Source organism: Cnephaeus nilssonii (genome assembly GCF_951640355.1).
Source record: "Cnephaeus nilssonii genome assembly, chromosome: 7".
In the NCBI taxonomy this organism is placed as follows: domain Eukaryota; kingdom Metazoa; phylum Chordata; class Mammalia; order Chiroptera; family Vespertilionidae; genus Cnephaeus; species Cnephaeus nilssonii.
Genome location: NC_137078.1, coordinates 36,580,128 through 36,591,055, shown reverse-complemented (window position 1 = coordinate 36,591,055; position 10,928 = coordinate 36,580,128). Strand labels below are relative to the sequence as shown.

General features: G+C 43.0%; 1 protein-coding gene across 3 annotated transcripts in view; it reads left to right on the top strand.

Moving 5' to 3' along the window:
• Positions 1-217: 217 nt before the first annotated feature.
• Positions 218-10,928, top strand: part of LRRC8C (leucine rich repeat containing 8 VRAC subunit C) — an 86,731-nt gene continuing 76,020 nt past the window's right edge. For 2 of the 3 annotated variants that reach the window (XM_079776611.1, XM_079776609.1), the window contains exon 1: positions 218-439. The gene's annotated coding sequence lies outside the window, so the exon portion shown is untranslated. Of the gene's footprint in view, positions 440-1,155; positions 1,262-10,928 lie in introns of all 3 variants that reach the window. The other variant, XM_079776610.1, reaches the window with a different exon arrangement.

Here is a 10,928-nt window from a genome sequence, read left to right as displayed (position 1 = left end):
GCAGGGGAGGAAGTTCCCGGGCGGGCACGGCGGCCTGCGTCACAGGGGGGCTGGGACCGCGGGGGCGGGGGGCGGGGGGCGGGGGGGCGCAGGCGGCGGCGGCGGCGACCCCGGGGCCGTGCGCTGGGCGGCGCTGGCTGCCGCTGGCCCGGCTGCGCGCGGGGCGGCGCTGGAGGCGGCTCGGTCCGCGCCGGGGAGGCGGGGAGGCGGGAGGAGGAGGACCGCGGGGCAGGGGCGTTAGCTGCGTCCCGGCGCGGAGCCCGCGAAGAGGACGAGGAGGAAGGCGCCGCCGTGGCCGCGGCCGCAGTGCTCCGAGCGCGACAAGCCATGAGCAGCGGCCTCGTGGGCGACCCCGCCGCCGCTGGCCGCCGCTGAGCCCGGCCCGGAGGCACCTCGCGGCTCCCCAGCACCCTCCGCACCGGCACCCTCACGCGCGGAGGTAAGGGCGGGGACGCGGAGGATGGAGAGGGCGGCCGCAGGGGACCGCGGCTCGGTCCGCTAGGTGCGCTGGCACCCGCCTCGCTCCCTGCCTGCCCCCGGCTCCCGGCCCCGGGCAGGCAGAGCGCGGTCGCTGGCCCCTGTGTGGTCCCTGGAGCCCTACGCTACTGGGGCTCAGGGACCCGCCAACCCAGCCTACCGCACCCATCCCAGGCTTCCGGGCGCGGGTCCCCCGCCTGGCGCCAAGCGCGGCGCGGCCGCGGCAGGTTCTGCGGACTTGGGGGGTGGGGGAGGACCGGAGGAAACGGGGCCACGGCCGGGGGCGGTCGTGGTTCTTTGCTGCCTTAAAAATCCGGGAGACCCCAGGGCCTGTCCCTTCTGGTCTGCTGTCCCCTGGCCACCCCCGCGCCCCTGAAGTTAACGCTTTGGGCGCGGAGGAATGTGAAGGTCTCCGAAGGGGCCGAGAGCGTGACGCCGCCCCCCTTGCAGGACCCGAGGGGAGCGAGGACCGAGCCGGGTCCCCTGGGCCCCACCAGCCAGGTGTCTGTCTAGGCCCGCGGTGGAGGCCAGGACGGCGGCCTTGAACCCAAACTCATGCTCTCTGGTCTTCCCCTTTCCAGCTGGTTCCCAGAAACGAGGTAGTGAGGGATGGAGTGAGCAACTCAGGAACCGTAGGATGTGCCCCGCAGACGCTAATTTCTCTCTTTTCTCGCCCAGCCAGTTCTTCCCTCCCCCACCCCGCGCCGGCCGGTGTACCTCACTCAGATCCCAGTTCCTTCAGATCAGAGACACCCAGCCCACGTCCGAGGACGGATAGTTCAGGGTGAGGGCCAAACTTCACTTGGTTTCAAATTCTCTGAACGCATTTAAAACTCCCAGCAAACCAGTTAGGAGACACTTTCAAGTCCCTATTTCCCTTAAAGTAAAAAAATAATCAATCTTTATGAGAGTGCTGGCATTGGGCAGAGGGAGGCTTGAATGACCCCATTTAACGAAGCCTGATGGGGGAGGAATAGGTAAAGAAAATGGCAGCCCTATTTTACACACACACACACACACACACACACACACACACACACTCACTTCTCACAAGCCCCCGGTACTGTAGGAAATGAAGCCTTAAGCGCATTCGGGACCGGTATGCTGTAGTTTCCCAAGGCGTGCACGAGGCTTCAGAGACAAGTCATTCAGAATGCCATCTAGATGCTAGAGGAGGCAGCGTGGTGGTGACCCTTTTGGTGGGCACAGCACTGAAATCGCCAGGACCAATGAGCTTTGTAGGTGTATACGTTCTCTCTATCTTTTTAAAATGACTTGTGTAAAACCAAAATGAAAGCTGAACTTCACAACATTTGCTCAGATTCATAAGCCTTGTGTCGGATGTATAGACATAGATAACAGAGGTATACAACGAATCTGTGATGTTTGCATTTCTGTGACTTGGCTGAAGAGGGAAGGGCCAGGGTGTAACCCTGATTGGCTTTACTTTGGAGTCATTAACTTAAACACTCTCTAGGATAGGTTGTTCGTTTGCTTTTGAGGAGAAGGTGGGAAGTAGCTGCAAGGATGGATATTTTTTAAGGTTCACAGAAGAGATGTTGACCACAGGTAGGGCCCACTAACACAACCATCATTATCAGCATGTTTAACAGTTTCCTTATTAATAGAGTTGTCCAAGCCTTTGTTAATGGTACTAATTTCTTATTTCTCAGATCAACTAAGCACTTCAATTTACTTAATGTGTTTTTAGAAGGGAATGCTTTTAGTGAAAAAAAATGTAAGAGACTGAGAAAAGAATGAATCATTTTCCACTTAAATGAAGCTTATCAGTTTATCGTTTAAAAGGAATACAAAGTTAGCAATATTTTAAGTTCTACGGTATCCAGTTTTTTCCAAATTGTTATTATCATTTGTAATAGTCTGTAGTACTTTTCAGTTATACTTACCAATCTATATATATAAAAGGCTAATATGCTAAGTGTCCAACAGTCCCGGTAATGACGTCATGTAGCAACGCCCAGCTTCCTCTCCCTAGCGACTAGCCTCCTTGCAGTTTCTTCAGCCCAGGAACATGACTTGCTTCATAGGAAACATTTTACACTGTAACCAAATGTCTGTGAAGTGTTTTCCCATGCCTCATCTCATTTGATCCTCACGGAAGTCCTGGAGTAGGTAGATAGGAGACTCAGTGGAATCCTACTTTCTTTTCATTAGCCAGAAAAATGGAGATTTAGAAAGCTTAGAAACTTGACCTGACTGAAAAGAAGTAAGAAATGGTGGACCTTGAAAATGACTTCAGGTTTTCTCACTGCGCAGAATATAGTCAAACACTGCTGCAGTTAAATATTTCACCCTTTGTTCTCCCTGTGTGATCCACAATAATAATCTGCTTTGTGTTGATATTTACTGCTGTGTTGCTGACAATTACCTGAAAGAGAAGTTGGGGTGCTTCACTGGGCTGGAAAAAGTTTAGTGAAATCAGAAGGTAGGTCTAATTAAGCAAGTTTAATCTATATCTATAAAAGGCTAAGTTGACTTGCGCATGCGCAATACATATAAAGCTCTCGCTGGTGCCAATTGCACGTGTGTGTGTTTCCATCTGTCATTATCAATTGTGAATTTGGTTGACACTTCTATTATAGAGAAAGAGTGAATAATGATATTAAAATATTTATTCTAATTAATTTCCTTTCAATGTTCATGAATTCGTGCACCAGGTCACTAGTAGCATTGTAATGAAGCCCAAGTTAAAATAAAGGGGGTGGAAACTTATAAGTATTTTGCCAAACATTGTGTTAATGATGTCGTATAGTACTGTAATATAGTCAGCTGCTCTAAATACCTGACATACATTATCTTAGACTCTTACAGCAAACCCTTTAGGTAAATGATGCCATCCACATTTCACAGAAGAAAGAGGCTTAGAGTTTGTGACTTGCCGAAGACCATTAATGCCTGAAAAAGGCCAAGCTCTTTTAGCCGTAATAATGGACTTTTCCATCATCCAAAGCTCCCTCTTTTTTTCCCTACATAAATGTATTGTGACTGTATGAAAAAACTGAAGTCAAGGAAGTAAAGTCACCTGTCCAGGGTTTTTCATGTAACTAGTATATAGCAGAATTGAAATTTGGAATCAGGGCCACATGTTTCCCAAATGCCTGTTCTTGCCACTGATCTCTATTTAATGACTAATTAAGAGCTCAACCTAATGGACGTTTCACTTCCGCTCATCAGCTATTCTCATTCACGAAATGATGGTGGCCATGGGCTACGTATATCACACTTCCAAAGACTGGCTGTATCTCCAGCCCTGGATCGCTTAAGAAAGCATATTGCAGCCAACAAGGGTAAAAATCACTGTAGAGGCATCCTTGAATTCATTTAATTTATCTTAACATATAAATTATCCTAGATTGGCATGGGGTAAAGAGCCTAGCCTCAATATAGGAAAAACTGAGCCTGGCCAGTGTGGTTGAGTGTTGATCTATGACCCAGGAGGTCACAGTTCGATTCCTGGTCAGGGCACATGCCCGAGTTGCAGGCTAGATCCCCAGTGGGGGGCATGCAGGAGGCAGTTGATCGATTATTCTCTCTCATCATTGATATTTCTCTCTCTCTCCTTCTCCCTTTCTGTCTGAAATCAACAAAGATATATATTTTTTAAAAGATAGGAAAAGCTGTATCAAATTCTGGCTCTACACAGTAGGAGTGCCAACTGATTCACATTATTCAGTTTCTCCGAGCTGGTTTCCTCGTATGTAATGGAGTTCATAAAGCCTACCTGGAGGGATCATTATTCCGATTAGATGTAGCAATACATACAAAGGGCAGCTGCTGTCACCTAGTAGATGCTTAGTAAATGGGATGGATGAATACTCTGTATCCTGGCTAGCACTAATTGAAATTTCTGCTGTATTTCACTTTTTGTATATTTTGCATGTACATAGTGATTAGTCACTGCTGTCCGTGATTCATTTTTCATATGGCTACACAAAATTCTAATCCAGTTTTTAGCATCTTCAACTTTTGAGTCACATCCTTTCTTTGTAGTCCTGACTTACACGTATTTACTCACCTCACATAGTTTTTCCTTTGTTCCACTCTGCACATTTTTAAAAACTTTACTAGCCACATTTTGGTTGGAATGTATTTTTTGGCAAAAACACTTTCCTGTTTTCTGCCTCTCCTGATTTCTCAGCCTTGCTTATCACTCACAGAAGGCACCATGACAAACCCAGGATCTCCCCACCACACACCTTACCTTAACTGAGCCTCTACCCACTAAAATTCTGCATCTCCTTCAAAGCTCAGCCTGAATGCTACATCTAGCTGAGCTCATGTACCTTGTATTTTAAATCTTTTGTCCATTCACTTATAATTCAGACATGTACCCCTAATGCTGTAAATAATATTATTTTTACTTTCTTAGTTATTTGTCCAAATAATATCCTATGAAAGACTGTAATCTCTCTGAGGACAGGGATGTTTTTCTATTTCTTTTTCTTATTAAATTTTTTTTATTGATTTCAGAGAGAGGAAGGGGGAAGGAGAGAGAGAGATAAGAGAGAACCCTAGCTGATTTGGCTCAGTGGATAGAGCATCAGCCCACAGACTGAAGGGTCCCAGGTTTGATTCCAGTCAAGGGCATGTACCTCCATTGCAGCCTCGATCCCCAGCCTTGGTCAGGGCATGTGTGGGAGGCAACCAATTGATGTGTCTCTCTCACATCAATGTTTCTCTTTGTGTGTCTCTCCCCTTCCTTCCTCTCTCTAAAAATCAATGGAAAAATTACCCTTAGGTGAAGGTTAACAACAACTACAACAACAACAAAATTATGAAAGAGAATCATCCATCGGCTGCTTTCTGCTCACCCCCTACTGGGGACCTAGCCTGCAACCCGGTATAAACCTTGACCAGTTGATGGGTCAACCACTGAGCCACACCGGACAGGCCATTTTTCTGTGTTTTAACAACGTTTGTTTTATATAAAGCTTACATGTTTTTTATTTCCTGAATGAAAGATGAGTCAGAAATTCTGACAGAGATTCTTACAGTAATTAGGAAAGACACCCAAATTATTTGTCTCTGTTACATGATTGTTAGTAGCGCCTTCCTCTTTATTTTGAGACTTGTTCATCCCAGCCTTCTCCACCAATTTAACTGGCATTCCATTTACTGGAAAGGCATAGTTCTTAAACAAAGCCTTGGCCACTAGGTACCATGTAAGAGAGTGCATTTTCATTAATAAATTGCTCCTGTGGTGGTATGATAAACTCCTTAGTTGCAGGGATATTGAGCATGCCCACAGTGTTTGAGTAGTTTGGCATTTTAGATGGGGTAACAGTCCAGATGGATTTCTTTCATTAGGAATCGGATTTACCTGAGGGAAAGGAACACTTGCCTTAGAGAGAAGGTTGAGATAATAAGCGAGGAGGATTTCAAACCCCTTAGCTTGGAAATAAGACTCATCGTGGCAGTGTATTGGCTACCACCAGAAGTGACCTTCATGAGATAATCAGCACAAAGACCCAGACAGTCTCACCACAAATATGAGAGGTAGAAAAAAATAAAAAGGAAGAGGTAAAAGCAGCAAAGCACGACTATACTAACATATGACTGAGGCCTGCTAGATATCGCTCAATGCTGGACTATAGAATTAGGAAAGAGACTGCAGGGTCAAGGTGAGCAAGAGAAACTAGTGTGGCCTTGAACTTCTAGTACATGAATATACTCCCATTGATTCCAGGCCTGGCACAGAAGGGCAAGAGGTTAATTTCAGAACTTAGCTTAAAATAGTTTGGTAAAAACATTGAAATATTTCTAAGCATTAAAAAGGAAAAGAATAACTGAACTCTTTCCTAATATCAGGCATGAAACAAATAAATAACCCAGGCTATCTACATAGAAGTATAACACACTGTCATAAATTTTAGGAGTGAATTTAAGATCATTTTTTGGTGTTGGATGGGTGTCCTTTTAAAATACGGTTCTGGCCCTAGATGGTTTGGCTCAGTGGCTAGAGCGTCAGCCTGTGGACTGAAGAGTCCTGGGTTTGATTCCACTCAAGGGCACATGCCTGGGTTGCGGGCTCGGTCCCCAGTGCGGGGCGTGCAGGAGGCAGCCAATCAATTATTCTCTCTCATCATTGGTGTTTCTATCTCTCTCTCCCTCTCCCGTCCTCTCTGAAATCAATAAAAATATAAATAAATAAATATGGTTCTGTAGTCTACATTGTATCTATGAATGGCAGTTGTTAGAGAAATTATAGTATGGGTTCAGAAACTGAATAGAGTTTAGAAAAGAAAAGGGAGAATTGAAAAAATTCAAAAATTAATTTTAAGCAAAATGTTTGAAAGCTTAGGGAAGTAACTGAAGGGGTTCAGATGACTGAAGTATTTTGAATCAAAGGAATCCAGGAGAACTCTATGTTCTTTAAAGAACCCCTCTGAGGACTCGGAAGAAGCAAAGCTATTCCCATGCTGAAGAAGGGTGGGAAGGTAGAGCCAAGAGGAAAGTTTGTAGGGCTAAACCAAAACAACTGCCCCAAGGGCTTGCAAACTTAGAGAAAATGTAATGACGCTCATAGAAAAGTGTTCCTCAACCTTTTCTTTCATTATCACTCTCCCTCCCCAAGCCTATTTCAGATAAATTATAATATCATAGGTACACTGTATATCTGCTTATGTAATGTGGCCTTTTTGCAGGCTACAAAACATTATTTAAGACTCTTTTACCCTGCTCCCCAGAACCAATTTTCAACACGTGCAAGGTCGCACCCCTATTGAGAATACATGATGTGGCATGATTCTGTATTATGTTAGAAACTCATGCAAGAGCCATGAAAAAATAGAATGAAAAATAGAATACACACACACACACACACACACACACACACACACACACACATACATATAAATATATATTTGTATGAATGCATTTGATACATTAATGAACAAATTCTCTGGAATTATATTGCTTTTTCTTTGCCTTATAAAAAAGCATGCACTCTTTATTGGCTTTTAAACTGAAATACCTATGTAAAAAATATAAGGCTTTTTGTTGTCCAGATTGCACCTTGGCAAAATTATTAAATCCACAAAGTTATCTTCCCAAGCCTCCTCTACCCACATTCTTATTTTTCCAGGATGGAAAAGCCTTTCCCAAACTTTAAATGCTCAACATCCTTTATTTACTTTCGTTATGCTGGGAAGACTCTGATATTAGCCATTCATGTGACGGGTCAATTATATAAATATAAATGAGTTTGTCCTTATTAGAGCATTTGTATTTTAAGCTACTTATTTATAAACATGAAACACTATGTTTCCTATCAAAGGGACTTCAGCTTGCAACAAGTAGATATTTGGAGAAGTCATTCTTAGCTTTCTCATTTTCTGTTCATGCTTCCGTTCCCTGGGGAGCATAAGCCTGGGCTTCTGATGTCTAATCTGGGTGCTGTAGGGTTAGGGGAGCTTGGATTCTTTATACTATACTGGCTTCGTTCAGCATTTGGAACCTATTGGCTCTTGCTTCCGCCCTTAACCCAAAACAAGTCATCTTCTTATCTTCCAGGTTTTATCTTAACCAAATTGATCTTTTCCCTTTCCTTTACCCCCAAACTTCAGAAGTATCTTTGTTTTTCAGCACTTTTGTCTGTTTGATTTTTAGAGCTTCAGTGAACCTCCATGAGGGCAGAGGCCATATAGGCCATATCTGTCTTATTTACGTCTGTATCCACAGCACTTGCATGGTACCTGGGACATTGCTACTCAAGAAATAGTCCTGGATTAAGTATTAATGATATATTTTACAGTAATGTTTCTAACGTACCATCTTGGATTGTATCCTTTTCCATTTCTATTATTTTTAATTCTGGTAATGAAATTTGATAGTGTAATTTAGAAGTTATCCTTCTCAATAGAGTTATGAAATATGTACACAAAAATATTTCTAGCCCTGGCCAGTGTTCTCAGTGGTTAGAGCGCTGGCCCTCACATAGAAGTGTCGTGAGTTTGATTCCTGGTCAAGGGCAAACACCTGGGCTTCAGGCTTGATTCCCAGCCCTGGTCGGGGCATGCATGCAGGAATCAACGTGTCTCTCTCACATTGATGTTTCTCTCTGTCTCTCTCTCTCTCTCTCTGTCTCTCTCTCTCTCTCTCTCTCTCTCTCTCTCTCTGTCTGTCTCTCTCTCTCTCTCTCTCTCTCTCTCTCTCTCTCTCTCTCTCCCTCCCCCTCCCCCACTTCTCTCCTCTTCCTCCCTCCACTCTCTCAAAAAATCAGTGGAAAAAATATCCTCGGGTGAGGATTAACAAAAAAATATTTCTATATGTGATTGGAAATGAGGAACAAGTATTATATGAAAGATGAAGTCAGAACATCAAAATAAACCCTAAGGAAAAGTCACTAAGTAAGCTAAATATATGAAGACTCATGGGTCCTTTGAGCTCTCCTTATGTATATGAAGAACTTGTAAAATCAATAAAAATTACTAACCTCTTTCAAATATTTTAGAGATAAGAAAATTAGAAACGGGCTCAAATATCTTTTTGAAAAAATGGGAAAAATATAACCTATAAATCCCACTTGTAGAAAAATACTATAGAAAATTATTTAGCTAATAACATCTTGTATTTTTAAAAAAATATGAGGTTAGTTTCATTAGGAAAACACTATTAGGCTAATTTGTATTATCCCCCTTGACATTAGCAAAGTCATTATCCTTAATGTTCTTATCAACAAAGTTAGGGAATACTATCCTACACACACAACTTTCTAGTTAATGCACAATTATGTGGATCCCTGTAACCAGAAAGTAGTTAAGGTTGAGGAGCTAGCAACTGGAAGTGTATGTAGGGTTTGGATCTGAGTTGAGTTTTCAGCATTTTATCTAAGTATCTGGTGGCAGAATAGAAAACATGTATCTGGTATTTCTATGCCTGGCTCCATGGTGGAGAGAGCAGCATGGTGTTGAAACAAGGATTAGAAATGAGCTTGACAAAATGAAATGAAATGAAATAAAGGAAAGTAAAAACTAAGCAGTGAAATTCATTTAAGGAAAGTAGAGGGTTATATCTTAAAGAAAAATGAGTAAACCAACCATACAAACATATTAGATTTTTGTTTGTGTTGTTATATTCATTTCTGTATCACTAATATACTAATACCTAGTATGTAACAAAGACTCAGTGAATATTTATTTAATGAATAAATGAATGAAACACAAGATAGAGAAAGGCTAACTATATGCCATGAAGGCAAAAGTAAAATTATTCCTAAGGAGATGGTGGTAAAAACTAGTAGACTGAATTGACTGTTAGAAAAAACTTTGGGAGAGCATATATTAAAGTTTTATTTCAGCCTTACATAAAAGAGAAAGGTTTCTCATAGGTCAGTTCAAAAATTCATTCTTACTAGGAGCATTTTATTAGAGTAGTGGATAGTTAGGTATTGTTAGACTAGATAAAAAATGTGGGTTCAAGACTCGACTAACTGTTGACAGCTAACTGGGTAGCTCTTTAGCTGGTTTCCATGGACAAGTCTTATCCCCAATAAACTTTATACAGGAGGCTAGCCAGTGCAGTAAGGATGAAAAAATCTATATAAAACTCTAATATGCAAATTGACTGAATGGTGGAACAACCGGTAGAATGACAGGTTGCTATGTGCGCACTGACCACCAGGGAGCAGACATTCAACTCAGGAGTCGCCCCCAGCCGCAGGCCCTGAACAGCGGTGGCGGGTGGGGCTGGTGAGTGGGTGGTGCCAGGCCAGCCAAGGCAGGTGCGAGCAGGGGCCCTGATCAACCCGCTGGTCACCTCACAGCTCGGCCCTGATCGCCTGCAGGAATTTCATGCACCAGGCCTCTAGTAATAATAATATAGTCATAAATGTTGGAAAGGAAAAAGTAAAAAATCTCTTTTTACAAACTTATGATTAGAAATTAGGATTCCTCATCCTAAGGACAGTGAAGAAGGCTGACAGGAAAAATAAACTGATTCATTTGAAATATGGTGTTGAAAGAGACCTCAACCATTGACTACCAGGAAAACAAACAAGTGCGTCCCAGAGTAAATTAAGCCTGAAACTTCACTGGAGGCAAACATGACAAAACTGAAGCTGTCCTACTTAGGGCACATTATGAGAAGGCAGCGTTCTTTAGAAAAAGCAATAATGCTGGGAAAAATAGAAGGCAACAGGAAAAGAAGAAAACCAAATAGGAGATGGATTGACTCCATAAAAGAAGCTGTAAGCATTTGTCTATAGGAGCTGAACAGGGCTGTTGAGGACAGGACTTTGTGGACATCATTCATTGATTGAGTCACTGGGAGTTGAAGCCAACACATCGACACATACCACACATCCTAAGGAATCTACAAAGCAACCACTAAAAATAAGTGTCACCCTCATCTTTGACTGGCATGCAACTACTTAAAATTTACGAGCAAAATCTTAGAAGTAAGTCTGTTTCAGTCTGCCCTGGTACACAAAT